Genomic DNA, 15,706 nt, shown 5'->3' with positions numbered 1-15,706 from the left:
AAAATCCTACTCTACGTACTATGTATGACTATGCTAAACCCTCTTTAACAGGAACTGAGTCTAGTATAGTTAGACCTGCTATTGCTACGAATAATTTCAAACTAAAACCTAAAACAATTCAGATGATACAGTAGTTTGTTTAGTTTGATGGTTTGCAAGATGAGGATCCCAACACGCACTTGGTGAATTTTCTTAAATTTTACGATACATTCAAAATTAATGGCGTTTCTGATGATGCCATTCGCCTTCAGTTATTTCCCTTTTAACTGAGAAACAAAGCTAAACAGTGGTTGAACTCGTTACCACGAGGGTCTATCACTAATTGGGAACAAATGATCGAGAAATTTTTACTAAAATATTTTCCGCTGGCTAAAACGACTACGTTACGTAATGATATCTCTTCTTTTATACAGATGGATTTAGAAACAATTTATGATGCATGGGAGAGATACAAGGACTTACTGAGAAGGTGCCCTCACCATGGGTTACTGCTTTGGCTGCAAGTTCAAATGTTCTACAATGGTGTGAATCCCTCGAAAAGACAAATGATTGGAGTAGCTGCTGGTGGAACCATCAACAATAAAACGCCGGAAGATGCCTATGAATTTATAAAGGAAATGTCACTGAATAACTATTAGTGGAAAGTTATGTGGACAAAGCAAACAAAAACAGCTGGCGTTTATAACGTCGACTCAGTTACTATGCTGTCAAATCAGGTAGAACTTCTCAATAAAAAGATTGATAGTTTTCTTGGTTCTACGCAGGTACATCTAGTAATGAGGTGTGACTCAAGCGGAGGAGGTGTGCATACAGAATACCAACCCTTCAATCCTACAACTGAAGAAGAACAAGTCAACTATATGGGTAACAATAATTTTATATCTCAATATAACCCATATAGTAATACCTATAATGCAGGTTGGAGGAACCACCCAAATTTCTCCTGGGTGGTCAAGGGAATTAAAAGCCACAAAATACTCATAGTTTTCAACAGCCACCTTATCAACAAGAGAAGAAATCAAGCCTTGAAGAGATGCTTTCTAAATTAATCTCGGTGTCAGAAACCCGTTTCAAAAATACCAAGACAGCACTTAAGAATCAACAAGCATCGATCCAAGGACTCGAAACTCAGATAGGCCAACTGTCCAAACTAATCTCCGAACGACCACAAGGTAGCTTACCAAGTAATACAGAACCTAATCCGAGGGAACACCTCAATGCAATTAGCACTCGAAATAAGGACGAACTCATTACACCCAAGCTAGAAATACAACAAAACAACGCGATGAACAAAGGACGAGAAGAGGTAAACAATAATGATCCCAAACAGGTAAGTACGAATCATGAACCTCGTGTGCCATATCCTAAAGCGATGATGAAAGACAGAATAGAAGAAAAATTCGATAAGTTTGTCAAACTCTTAAAGAAATTACATATTAACTTACCCTTTATTGAAGTTCTTTCGCAGATGCCCAACTCAGCAAAATTCTTAAAGGAACTTCTGAGCAATAAAAGGAAATTAGACGCTACATCGCATGTGAAACTCACTGCAATCTGCTCAGCTATTCTAAAGAAAAACTACCTAACAAATTGAAAGATCCAGGGAGTTTTACAATTCCTTGCTTAATTGGTAGTTTATCTGTAAATAATGCTTTAGCTGATCTAGGGGCAAGTATAAATGTTATGCCCTATAAAATGTTTAAACAACTCGGTCTTGGTAAACCCAAACAAACTAGGATGAGCATACAATTGGCTGACAAAACAGTTAGATTTCCTAAGGGTATTATTGAAAACGTTCTCGTTAAAATTGATAAATTTATTTACCCAGTAGACTTCTTTGTCTTAGATATGGATGAGGATAACAAGGTACCGTTAATTTTAGGTCGACCATTTTTAACAACTGCCAGAACCATTATTAATGTAGGCACAGTAGAGCTAACACTTCGTGTAGGTGACGATGCAGTAACACTCCAAGCACGCGACTTAGTCAAAACCTCTAAGACTCAAGATAATGCTATAAAACCTATCGATGATAAAACTAAAATTCAATCATCCTTGTAGGAACTTCCTTGAACCAAGACAACAGAGACAGTGCACTACTATCATGAAGAGAACAAAGACGTCCATGAGGAACGAAGGTTTCAAATAGAGGAGCTAGATGAATGGCGAGCACATAAGCCGAGAACCCGTGATAAATCGAAACTACGCCAACACAAGCCCGATACCTCTCCTAATCAACTTTAGGTTGGCGATAAAGTCTTACTAAATGCCGCAGATCCCCACATTGTCACTACCACACCAAATGAGGAAATCCCTCTTACGATACTTAGTATTTTTCTATTCAGTACAGTGGAGGTGACTCATCCCAAGTTCGGCACTTTTTAGGTAACTAACACCTGTTTAAAACCTTATTTTAAAATTGACAACAGGAATGAAGAGTATGAACTCCTCGAACCACCATGATCATTCGTCAGAGAGGTAAGTCGAGCTTAGACTATAAATAAGCGCTTCTCGGGAGGCAACCCAAGCACTAACATATTTTGATTTCTTTATTTTTAACTTCTCACACTTCAAATCAATTAACTTAGTCTTTGAATTGCAAAGTTTTCAGCACACACAGCTAGGCACACGGGCGTGCCTAAAGCAATGGCCAAATAGGGGAAGAGACACGATCGTCCGATACGGCCATGTTGAAGCAGGACATGATTTCCCCAAAACACGAGGTACGATAAATCCCCGCGGCCGTGCGACATGGTCGTGGGTGAACTTAGGAAAAACACGAGCGTGGGGATAGAAAACCACAAGCGTGCAGGGACAAGGCTCAATTCTGTTTCTTTGACACGAGCATGCAACATGCCTGTGCCATTCAGCAGTGTAGAACAATACACGGGCATGGGAGAAGCGAACAAGGCTAGACACGGCTGTGCGACATGGCCGTGTTTGACACATGCTCAAGACACATTGGCGTGTGATAGTAGCCGGGCACGACCTAACTTGCAAAATTTGAAAAACACGGGCTCACCCTCAAAGTACACGGGCATGGCCCTAGGCCGTGTGACCATTCCCTATATAAACAAACCACTATTCATCTTCTTCCTCCTTTCAAAACCCTAGCCAAAATCTACCCTCCTCCAACCCCTAATCCTATTCCGGCCACCATTCCCCAGATTTTCACTTCCCCAACCCCCAAACCACCCTCAAATCTACTCCCCTTCCATTAATCCCCATTTTCCCCTCCCAATACCCTTCATTTTCCCACCACATGACTTCCTTCCCGCATCACACGCTCGTGCTCGCCAACCAACACGCCCGTGCACTGCCTTACAACAGCCTTTGGTTCACTTTCTTAACCTTATTTTTCCAATTTGTATTGTTACATTAGTATCCTACATGCTTTGCATAGATATTTTTACTATTACAAATATGTTTTAGAAAAGTTAGGAATTTTCTTTAGAATTTTCTACATTTGACTTGTTTAAGCTACTAAATAGCATATACTAATTTTAGGCCTATTGCTTAACTACTGATGTATCTTAGATTCTATCAATGCTCATGTATTTTCAGGTACATTATGTCATCATCAAGAGGCAAGAAGGTCGCGGTCCCATCCTCAAAGAGACGTAGGGGACCGGGTTCTTCCTTGGTACGTGCTACAGCCAAAGTTCGACACCCGTTCCTTGAATTTCTGCAAGCTTCGCAGGAGGAGCTATTTCAGATACTACGCGCACAACCCATCACCACATGTCGCTGCATCGACTGGGCTGCCATAGAGCAAGTCCAGCTCGCTGATGCCATCCGCGCCCTCCTGTCCACAGACCCATGGGAATGGTTCTACGTTATTATCGAGCCCACTTATTTAGAGCTAACTTTAGAATTATGCTCTACTTTTCATTTACAGGTGGTGATGAAGAACAATGATGACCCAGGCACCATTCACTTCTAATTGGGTGGTCTAGTTCGTGAGATGAGTGTCCTAGAGTTTGGAGTTGCTCTGGGACTTTACACCAATAAATTTATGGAGGAGGAGGACATGAATGCACTACCACGCAATATCCACATCTCCCCCTCATTGTGCTGGAAGGCTTTGGCACCACTCTCTTCCACCTACGACCCCAGTTGCTCGAAGGCCTTAGCTCTCCCCCTTCCCTACGATATCTCCATGCCATATTGGTACACAACTTGACCGGAAGAAGAGAGAGCACTAGCATCATCAACACCCACGATGCCTACTGTTTATGGTGCATGGCGAATGCACACGTGACTGACTTGGCCTACTTCATTGCTTTCGCCATTCGCCATCAGACCAATCGGCATAGGAAGGGAGTGATCTCCATCGGCCCCTACGTGACGCACCTTGCCAGACACTTCGACCTCCTCAACACCATGGCCCCAGTCATCAGTTCTTACCCTGATAGGTTAGATGTCCCCATAGGGCATCACGACTATGTTACACATGAGGATAATCGAGAGCCGACATGGGACCGATCCTCCTCAGTACCGTCTCTCGCATGCCATTGACGAGGAGGATCTTGAGGGCATCCCTGATGATGTTCCCCACAGCATGAGGAGCCTTCCACCGCGCCACCTAGGGAACGACTAGTTCATGTGGCTGCTTCATTGGCACATCTTTCTGATCGACTCGCCCACTTCGAGCAATATTGCACTACACAGTTCGAGATGATTCATGAGCGAGATCGACGACGGGACCGATAGATGGACGATATTTAGGCCATGATGCAGCAGCTGTGCCAGCACTTTCACATCGCCACTCCAGCACCACCACCTGAGGGCCCCACCGACGAGGATCATTGGATCCTCCTTTTTTTATTTATTCTTATTTTTTTTATTTTATTTTATTTTATTTTTATTTTTCTTTTGATTTTTATTTCCATTTCAATTTTATTATTTTATTTTAAAAGACATATCGATATTAGTAAATATTACTTTTTCCATTTTCTAGTATTTCTAACAAGTAATTCTACTACGCTCTCTTCCACACCAACTCTTAATAAGCTCTTCATGATTCTTCAGACTTCCAAGCAAAGCTGCTAGGAATATTTTACGGAATGAGGAAACAAAAGGGAAACAATACCTCACGAGTGCCATGTTCAACGACCTAATTTCTTCATCTAGCCAAGAGTAATGGTAGCTACCACTTTCCCCGAACACTCCATCCTCAGAATCAAGCTCCACATCCATATAATAGGGAGTTTCACCTCCTTTCCTCTTATGATTTTCTTTATTTTGACTAATTTATCTCTGTACATTGAGGGCAATGTACATCTTAAGTGTGGGGGTGAACATGAAACCTAACTTTTTGCATTATTCTCAAATCCCTAAATTTGGTCTTGTGCTTAAGTGATTTTCTCATAATATTGATAGAATGAATTCTGATTGATCTATAATTATTGTTGATATGTCATAAATTAGACCAAGGGAATTATGCATGATTATTTGATTATAGGACCTTAAAGAATCGAGCATGATAAGTTGATATTTTGAGAAATAAAATTTTTTAGACTATTTCTCCTAAATTGAGGTATTATCTTGAAATCCTAAGTATATAGAAATGACATCAAAAACCAAAATTTTTGGTGAGATTTTTGAGCCTTTTGAGCATATAGCTTTCTTTCTTACTCACTTCTTTTATGGTTTGAGTGTGTCAACATTGAACTGTTATTCTAGAACTTGCTTCGATTATACATGTCGATATCACACATATGATTTGATATACTGAGATGATAAAGGCAATTAGGATTTAACCCATTTACTCCATAAAAATCCTTCCCACATAATTAACTTATTAACCCATTATGTTGAAATCCTCTTACTTAATTTACCTTTTTATCGAGATTAAATTTAATATTATTATCTCACTATGTTCCCATTTTTTGTTACTGAATCATGAAGTATAATTTCTATATTGTATTGACTTGATTTGTTCCTAAAAAAAATGTAATTCTCGGCAAGCTAAAGTTGACATGAACTCATGTAAAATAGTTCTAGATATTTGTTTGTGGTTCAGTAATTAAGTTTTTGATAGTGGGGTAACATATTGAAATTGTCTCGATTCTAACCCCTGTTCTTTAGCTTGTAGCCATACTTGTAACCTAAACCCCATTACAACCATGCAAAGACCTTTTGATTAGTGTATCATATCATTTACAAGTGGTGGAGATTTGATTTTCATGCAAGCCTATGGTAATAACTTTTCATGTTAGACAATCGAGTGTTTAATCTTGAACCTTAAACACTTTGAGTGATTTCAGTGAATCTTTAGTGAGGATGTCATCTCCTGTATATTTAGGACTATAGGTAATTACTTAGAAAAGGAGATTACCTATGATTTTATTATCAAAATATTCGATTTAGATTGTTTGAGGCTTTTAATGCCCCTATAGTTAAATTCTCACTGTATGATTTTCCATGGAATAGTTTGTAACATTATCAATGCTAATCATGTGATTGAAAAGAATGAATTCTAGCAGTAAATGAGAGTTTTGCTTAAGGACAAGCAAATGCTTAAATGTGGGGGTATTTGATAAACGCCAAATTATACATAGTTTTACCCAAATACTTAACATATTTATGGATGTTTACTACTAGATTTGTGGATTTTGGTGCTCTTAATCCGGTTATTTCATGTTTTGTACTCAGGAGAGCACCAAGAGTCAAAAGGAGCCAAAAACGAGCTAAAAAGGGACAGAACGGACCAAATCGAGAAGATCACACGGCTTAAACCCTGCCACACGAGCATCTCACAAGCCTGTGGCCTTCGGGGGTGTCGACCAAGGTTTACACGATTCACACAGCGTGGCCATTGAGCCCACATGGCAGTGGCAATTTAACGAATCGAACACGGCCTAGCAATCACGTCACACGGTCGTGGCACATGGGCGTGTCCATTTTTTAAAGAATTGTATTTTACACGGAAAAGGGTACTTAGGAAGGAAGAAAGCCAATCCAAAGCCTATATAAACACCCTAAGTATGACCTAAAGAGGGGACCTCTTCAAGAACTTTTCTGGAATACAGAACCACACGCTAGGAATTACTTGAAGAAAGCCAGACGATCCATCCCAAAAGCCAGAGCTACTTCAAGACTGAAGATCTCTCTCAGAATTCCTTTAGGGGTTTTAGAGTTTTCTTCATGTTTTGTTATTTTTATACTTTTGAGATGTACTCTTATTTAATTATGAACTAAACCCCTTAGATACCTAAGGGGGATAAAACCTATGATGGATCTTGTTATTATTATCTGAACTATATGATAAATACTTGATTTGTTCTTAATTATGTGTTCTTAATGCTTGAGTTAATATTCCAGGTATTAATTCATGATTTGATGTGCTTATGTAGAGGAGGAATAGACCCTGCCTAAGAGTAGATTTGGCATAATTAAGCGGATTTGATCGAACGCCTGTGAAACCTAATATGGGAGTCCATAGAGCGATTTACTGCTTCTTTAGGGGTTTTAATTAAGAAAGAAATTTCGATTAATTCAACTGAGGGTTAGACATTATTAGTCTCGAAAGGGATAATAACATAGGTTAGGGAGTCTCACGGATCAAGTCAAGTGAATAAATCGTCCGGTTCAGAGTCAGATAACAAGTGAAATGTAGGCGGATTCCTCATTGGGTGTCATCTTTATCAATTGCTTTTCTTCAAGTCTTTTTCCAAATTTTCTCTTCGCTTTAATTAAATTAGTTAATTAGTTTAGATAGTTAGTTTAATAAACAAACCCTTTTATTCCTAGGCTAGATAATAAAAAGATAGTTATTACTGGTACTTTTGGTTCCCTTGGGTACGATTCCCGGTCTTGCCATTACTATACTATTATTCGATAGGTGCGCTTGCCTTTTCGTCGTGATAATAGTTAGTCTAGGTTTGATCTTCATTATAAATATTTATTACTTGTTACGAATCACGTAGTCAAATCTACACTCACTGAAGTGTCGTCTATTACATTACTGACATTCAGGCTTGTTGCTCCTAACACTATCCACACTCGCTACAAACATATTCTGAGGTTTCGAACTTAAATGTTGTTTACCATGATCTTTTCCAGAATAACCTACTGAAGCTGAAGAACGGTTAAGATATTCTTTTAATTTCTTTGATAGTGACAGTATGACTTTCCCAAATGTCGTTTTCCCGAATCACAAGCTTCATAATCGGCTTTTCTCTTTTCTTTGCTAAGCTCATCGACCTTATGTGCTCGGTCAACTAAAATCACAAATTCTTTTAACTCATGAATTTTGACAAGAAACTTTATATCTTTATTTAATCCATCTTCATATCGAGTACACATTCCAGCTTCTGTTGGTACACATTCTCGGGTATATTTGCTAAGTTTCACAAATTTCCTCTCATAAACATATACTATTATCCAACCTTGTTTAAGCTTGAGAAACTCTCTGTGTTTTTTTCAAGGAATCTCTAGCTCACATATTTTTTTCTTCAAAATTCAGTTTTAAAGAATTCCTAGTCTGCTCACTCTCTCGGCACAACTGAAACCAATGTGTTCCACCAATGATAGGCTAAGTCTTTCAACAAGGAAACTGCATATTTTACGCATTTAGCCGGTGTACAAGATAATTCATTGAAAAATTTGATCGTATTTTCTAACCAGAACTCGACCCTCTCCAGATCATCCTCAACTGTACCTCTGAACTATTCAGCCCCATATTTACTAATTTTATTACCTGGAGGCTTACTTACTCGTGTTGGTTCCAAACCTTGAGGAACTACAGGGATTGATTGGGTAACAGATGGGGGTGGAGATTGTTGAGCCATTGGGTTTGTTTGTATGAACTAGGTAAACCACTCATTCATTATTTGGAAAAAGGCTTCCTTAGCCTCTCCTCCCTGACCCTCAAGTACGGGCTTACTTCCGCTAGATGCTTCCCCGTGAACAGAGGCTTCTACATTACTCTTTACTTCATTAGAGTTAGGTCGGTTGGATGACATCATGTCTATATGAAAACAAAATTCAAATCGAGTCAGGAATTATCACACTATCATAGGTTATATAATGGCGTGTATTTCTAGAATTGTGCATGCTACGTTTAGTCTAAGAATCGACTAAACCATATCTCTGATACCACTAAATGTAACACCCCTAATCTGTATATGTCACCGAATTAAGGTTACGAAGTGTTACCATAAAAACGTAATGTAAACACATTCATTTCCAAACATTAGGGCATTTTGGTCTGCACAATCAAAATTAAAGCTCGAGGACGTTAGCTAACCTAGGGTTAAGGATGACGACAGCCTAAAATCTATAAATAGGCTTCTTTAGCACATGTTGTGGACATCATTCAGTTAGCCTAGATTTTCCTTAGTATATTTAGTTTAGTTTTTCTTTAGTTTTTAGGTTTTAGAATTTATGCAAGTTGTTTTTTGTTTTTCTCAAGAGATCTGAATTGTTGAAAGCATTAAAACTTTGTGGATTTGCTATTAATCTCAATACAATCAGACTCTTTCATATACTCTACACTATCAATTTAATTATCATACTTTCTCTTTATATTGATTATATATTTTCTATGAAAACCATTAGGAACTAATCCCTTTATGGGGGATTAGTGAGTGAAAGTATGATCTATTGATTGTTTTGTAGGGTTACTCTAGGGATCAACTATTTGGGAAAGGAAGAATGTGAAACAAACCCTAGGCCTGACAACCCTTGGAAGTCATCAAGGTGGGAATTAACCTAAAATTGGTATGGCCCATCTATGAACACCTTCACCCCAAGCTATTCTAAACTATAAAGTCGTAAGATAAGAAGTCCTAGTTGACTCATTATGTTAACGGGAGATCAGAAGATGTTGTTTGCGTAGTTACTAGTTGATTGATGAGGAACCTGAAACGAAAGTTGATAGGGATTACTGAAGCAAGCTAATCACCCATAATCAAGATTTGATTCTCCTTTTATATCTCTTGAAGTTTATTTCTTTTATGATATTTTATTTATTATTATACAAACCCTAAAAATCCTTTATTTTATGTTTTTGTACTATAACTAATTTAAAGTACTAATTGATCTAACAATTATACAAACCCTAAAAATATTTTATTTTTAGTGTTTAGGATAGAATTGATCTAACACTTGCCTCCCTTAGGTATGATCCTCGATTACTCACCTACTCCATTATAAAACTATATTACAACTCAACCAGTACACTTGTAGATACCTCCTCATACTTCTATATTTTATTACACGTCTGAAGGTGGTCAAGTTGTTGGCGCCGTTGCTGGAGAGGCAACTTCACTAGATTGATTTTAATTTTTTTACTTTAAAAAGAATAGTTAGGAAATTTTTAAGTTATAAATACAATTTCTAATTTGTTGTGTCAATTAACATCACTAATAGTTATCCGTTTGTTTTAGGAACCACATATCATCACTTGTTGTAGAGACTATCAACCAAATACTCGGTCAGTGCAAGTATGGATAACTTCAACTATATGTGGTATGATAAAGACTTCGATTGTGATGAAGATATTTATGAGGACTAGGAGGTACAAGAGAACCAATAGTTATTAATGCTAGAATTAAGTCAACTCCAAGGAAAAGCCCCAATTCTTCCACAATAAAAAGATCAGATGAATATACTCTCAAAAAGGCATCAAGATGTGTCAGTCTAGAATAGAGAAAAGGGGAAGATGCTAGTAGAGAAACTTGCGAGTGAAGAGGAACTCTTAAGCTATTATTCATCCCAACTGATAGAAGAACAACCAGACACGTCAAATGGGACAATAATAAGAGAAGGTATGGAGCTGAAAGGGAAAATCACAGGAGAACAGGAGAATTAGATAGGCCTGGAACTCATTGCCCTAGAAGAATTTATTTTGATTCAAAACAGAACAAACAAAAGAAAAACCAGTAATCCCAAAGGATAAACCTGAATTGACCACCCTTTTCACATCTTTAGTGCTAAACAAAGCACTCCAGAACTTTATAGATCTAGGAATTTTCCAGATATTGAAAAGCATGGGAAAAATATATATTAATAGAACTTATGATCTTATAGCAGGCTTTGATCAAATAGAACAATTGATGTGCATAGGCATCAAGTTACAGTCATTACAGAGTGTTTGATCCTTATGCGAACCATCTAAGGTATTTACTTGCAGATCAATGAATAAACATAAAAACTCGTAGAGGCAGAACTTCAGTATCGTAATACAACATCTTTTCTCAATCCCTCTACAAATTGCCCTACAGAGTACTCCTAAAAAGCCATATCTGACCAATGAGAAGGACAGAAACACCATAGGTGATAATTTTGAACTACAATCCTCAATTTCTTCCAAAGCAAGAATGCTGAACACAAACTAAAGTGGTTATATGATTATGTAGCTTTACAAATTTTTAATAGTTATGACCTATGAAAAAGAGTTATTGATTGTTAAATTAGGTCAGAAAGGAAAGTTTAGAAAACAAGACAATCACAGACAAATAGAATGGCATAACGAGTGTTGGACCAATATGGACAGAAAAAAATTACAAGGAACAACCTGATGTATATTGGCTGAGCTGATGGACAAGTACGATAGCAAGACTTAAGATCTTTACGTAACGATTATTACTAATTGTACTAATTGTATATCCCATTAACCTACTTATTAAAATATTACAAGTAGATCAAGAGTTGAGGTTCCCAGACATTTAAAGACATTCTGAAAACTAGAATTTTGGAAAATAGTGACAATGTCACGACACGAGTGCTCCAATGTTGTGACATCATGGGAAGTAATAGAGAATGAAAAAAATCATATCAATGTGGCAACACCACTACCCTATGTCGTAACATGGCAAACAGTCTCCAAGATTTATGAAGCTGCAGGGTGTGTTGCGACAATGAAGCCCGGTGTCGTGACATGAGTAGTCTGCTAGGGACGTTGCGACACAGAACCCCAGTGTCGCGACATCGTTGGAAATTTTTGTAGTGTCAACTCGACCCAGTTACGCAACCGAGACACTTAACCCTAAAAATACCTGACCTTTAACCTAAAAAACATTCATTTTTAACATAAAAGTACCCTCCTAACTCAACCAAACCTAGTTTGAACACCCAACTCTCTTCCAAAACCTCTAACCTCTAAATCCCTTTGCTTACCAAAACCTTATGTCCCAATCCTTCATTTCAAATTTAGAGAAGCTACATTGGAGGGCATGTTCATCAACAAAACAAAAGAGGAAGCACATACAAGGTCAACAAAGTTGAGGTTCTAGTATTCTAAAAAAATTTCTATTGTTCCATTGATATTGTTCATAACTTTGCTAGAAATATTTCTTATAAAATTCCTCCAAGTAAGAACAGAAGAAATTATATTTCAGAAACCCCATATGTTTTCGAACCTCTATAATTTCATCATTTGAGTGTAGAAAAATATTTTATTGAGTCATATGGATGGCCGTTGATGGAACAACTCATTTTCAGTGAAACCAGAACAGTGATTTCAGGACCAGAAATCTGACCCAAAAATAAGGTTTATTTTTATTTCTTTATATGGACCGTATTATAATAGGCATGTCGTGTGAAAATGTTGATATGGATATTTTATCGATTAAGTGTTTAATTACGAGAAGGACTAAATCGCATAAAATGCGAAAGTTAAATTCTAGGAGCTATAAGGATCAAATAGCTATAGAATTCAAAACTAGAGGTCCTTATATGGTAATTAGACCATTAAGAAAAGTATGTAGATTTTTCTTGGTGACTCATCCATGGAAATATAGAAAAAGGGCAAGGACTAAATTGAAAATAGCAAAATACTTAATTAATTAAAAGATGAAAAGAAAATATATCATCTTATTTTCATCACCTTCAACCTAAAAACACATGAAAACCCTAGGCGAGAGAAAAGAAACTTTCAAGGCCTAATTGGGTAAGTTTCCTTGTCTCGTTTTTAGTAATTTTGGTATTTTTAAAACTGGGATAACTTAATCTCCCTATTTGAGGGATTAATTTGAAAAGTTATCAGGTATGAAAAATGAGTCATGGATGTATATGCTGAAAATTAAAAATTTATGGTAGAAAATGAAAGATTATTGATAGATAAACAAATTTTACAAAGTGATTTTTGATGAAAACATGATGTAGGGACTAAAATGAAAAGTCGTAAATTTGATGAAAAATTTTGAAATTTTATGAAAGCATGTGCTATAAAATTTGTAATGGGGCTTTGGTTAGGCTTGGAATAGGGAGTAATTGACACAAGTTTCATTTTTAGAGCCTAGGGACAATCAAAATTTATGGAAAAGTTAGGGGCAAAATGGTAATTTTGTCTAGGATATAAATTGAGTCCATTTAAATATGAAATGTGTGAAATTGATGGTTAAATTCATTTATATATATCCAGACAACACTAATTCGAGGTTAGATTGAGGAAAAGAAAAGGTTTTAGATTAGTAGACTTTATACGCGAACAAGTGTTGAGGTACGTTTGTGTAACTTAATCGAGCATGTAATTATGTTAATTGAATGTTGTGTTTGTATGTAATGTGATTTATATTGATGTGCTTTACTTGTATACTATGATGGAAATTTTGGTACATGCTTGAAATGGTGATAAAGGATTAAGTCCCGATTGAACGTTGAATTCTGTTGATTATATGCGCTTTCCTAGAAATAATAAAGTCTTGCATTTGTTGTAAACGGGATCTAGCTCGGATGAGTAATACCATTGACCTTATTATAGAAAGGATTTAGCCTGAACGGGTAATCCTAACGTAATATCTCTCGAGCATAAGTTATGATTTGGGTTTAGCCTAGACTGGTAATCCTCTAAGCATACATTATATAAAGGATTTAGCCTGGACTGGTAATCCCGTTATACGACATGTGACCCAAGAGCGTGTTCCTTGGTCAAGTGCCCTAAGAGGTACCCTTGAATAAGAATTGACAGATTATTGAATCATACACTTTGAGTGTACTACTTGAGACTCCATCGGAATTCAATGATTCAATGGTCATAAAAATCTTGACATGGCATGAAAATCTTGAGATGAAATGATAATGACTTGAAAGAATATTGCTTGATGAGCTCATTTATGTCACTTGATTGATATGAAGATTTTGGTGACTAACATGTTTGATTGAATGTATGTGAACAGGCAATTTAGCCAAATGGATGGAAACATAGCATTGTATGCTTAGACTTAATAAACAGGATTGGTAAGTTTAGTTTCCATTATATGAACTTACTAAGCATGTAATTCTTACTCCGTTTATTTTTCCCTATTTTATAATGCTTAGAAGCTCGTGAAGGTTTGTGGATCACTGGAGCATCGTCACACTATCAACTAGTTATTTTGGGTATAATTAGTAAAAATCATTTTGGTATAATGGCATGTATAGGACAACTTGGCCAATAGTGGCTTGAAATGCTATTTTGTAACCTAGCCATTGGAATGGCTAGTACTGGTTCATTCTGGGTAACTCTAAGTAGGTTATTATGATATATATACACATGTGTTAAGTTGAGTATATGTGAACCAATGATGTTAATGCCTAAGTTAATCCACGGTAAATTTACAAACACATATGCATGTAACGGTATGCTATGATGAATGATGGAATTGTCTATTTTGAATGCTTGGATTGGTTGGTATTGGATGTGTGTTTCAAGTGAAGGTCTTGGGTGAAATTTTGGGTGAGAAATAAAGCTAGGAATGGCTTAATTTTGTCCACACGGCCAGACACACGAGCATGTGTCTAGACATTGTGTGACACACGACCTAGTAACATGGGCATGTGGTTAGGCTGTGTGTCCCCTGCACCTTAATTTTGAGAAACAAAATGCTCAGAATTGAGCACTCGGGCAGAGACACGAGCATGTGTCTCAACTGTGTGTGCCACACGGCCTAAAACACAGGCGTGAGTCTTGGCCGTGTGAAACCTACTCCTAATTTCGAATTGAATTAATTAACCACACTGCCTAGCACACGGGCGTGTGGCATGGCCATGTGTGCAAGTCAGAGAGTTACACGGGGTCAAACACGGCCTACAACACGGGCATGTCCTAGGGTCACATGGGTGTGTCCCTTAGACCACACGGGTGTGTGAGTCCTGTACGTTGGAAAATTTTGTAATTTTGTGAAAAATTCTTAGAGTTCCCGATTAAGTCTCGACTCGATTCTAATGCTCATATTGGAACTCGAAGACCCAATCAAGGGACGTTATGTATGATCTCGATAAATGAATTGTAATTTACATAAGTTATTTGTAAATGTTTCCGAATGTTCTAGTAGTGCTCCATAACCCTACTCCAGCAACGAATACGAGTTAGGGGTGTTATAGTTTATTCAGGAGGGAGGTTTCAAACCTTTTATGGCTCTTTGCAAAGAAATTTGGATGTTGGTCCGATACCACTGTAACACCCCTAACCCATATTCATCGCCAGACTGGGGTGGAAAGGCATTACCTGACTCATCAAAACATTTTGCATTCATTTCACAAACATCATAGCATCATAAATTATACATCAATACAGAGTCCCTTACATAGGTCAACGAGACCTTAAACATGCTTTAGAAAGGGGTCGGGACTAAATCGAACGCATTCAAAATTTTTCAAAACTTAAACATTTTTCAAAGTTATACAGGTCACACACCCGTGTGAGCAGGCCGTGTGCCTCACACGGCATTAGACATGCCCATGTGTCTAAGCCGTGGCAAAACAGGGCATACAGACT

General features: G+C 37.4%; 1 non-coding gene across 1 annotated transcript; it reads right to left on the bottom strand.

Annotated features, from left to right (window-relative positions):
* Positions 1 to 380: 380 nt before the first annotated feature.
* LOC121231369 (small nucleolar RNA R71) lies at positions 381 to 487 on the bottom strand. The gene has a single exon (XR_005929429.1). It is a non-coding gene; the product is annotated as a small nucleolar RNA R71 (small nucleolar RNA).
* Positions 488 to 15,706: the final 15,219 nt, after the last annotated feature.

Source organism: Gossypium hirsutum, chromosome A06 (assembly GCF_007990345.1).
Source record: "Gossypium hirsutum isolate 1008001.06 chromosome A06, Gossypium_hirsutum_v2.1, whole genome shotgun sequence".
Classification (NCBI taxonomy): domain Eukaryota; kingdom Viridiplantae; phylum Streptophyta; class Magnoliopsida; order Malvales; family Malvaceae; genus Gossypium; species Gossypium hirsutum.
Note: the sequence above shows the minus strand (reverse complement) of the source record. Positions and strands in the feature narration are given on the sequence as shown.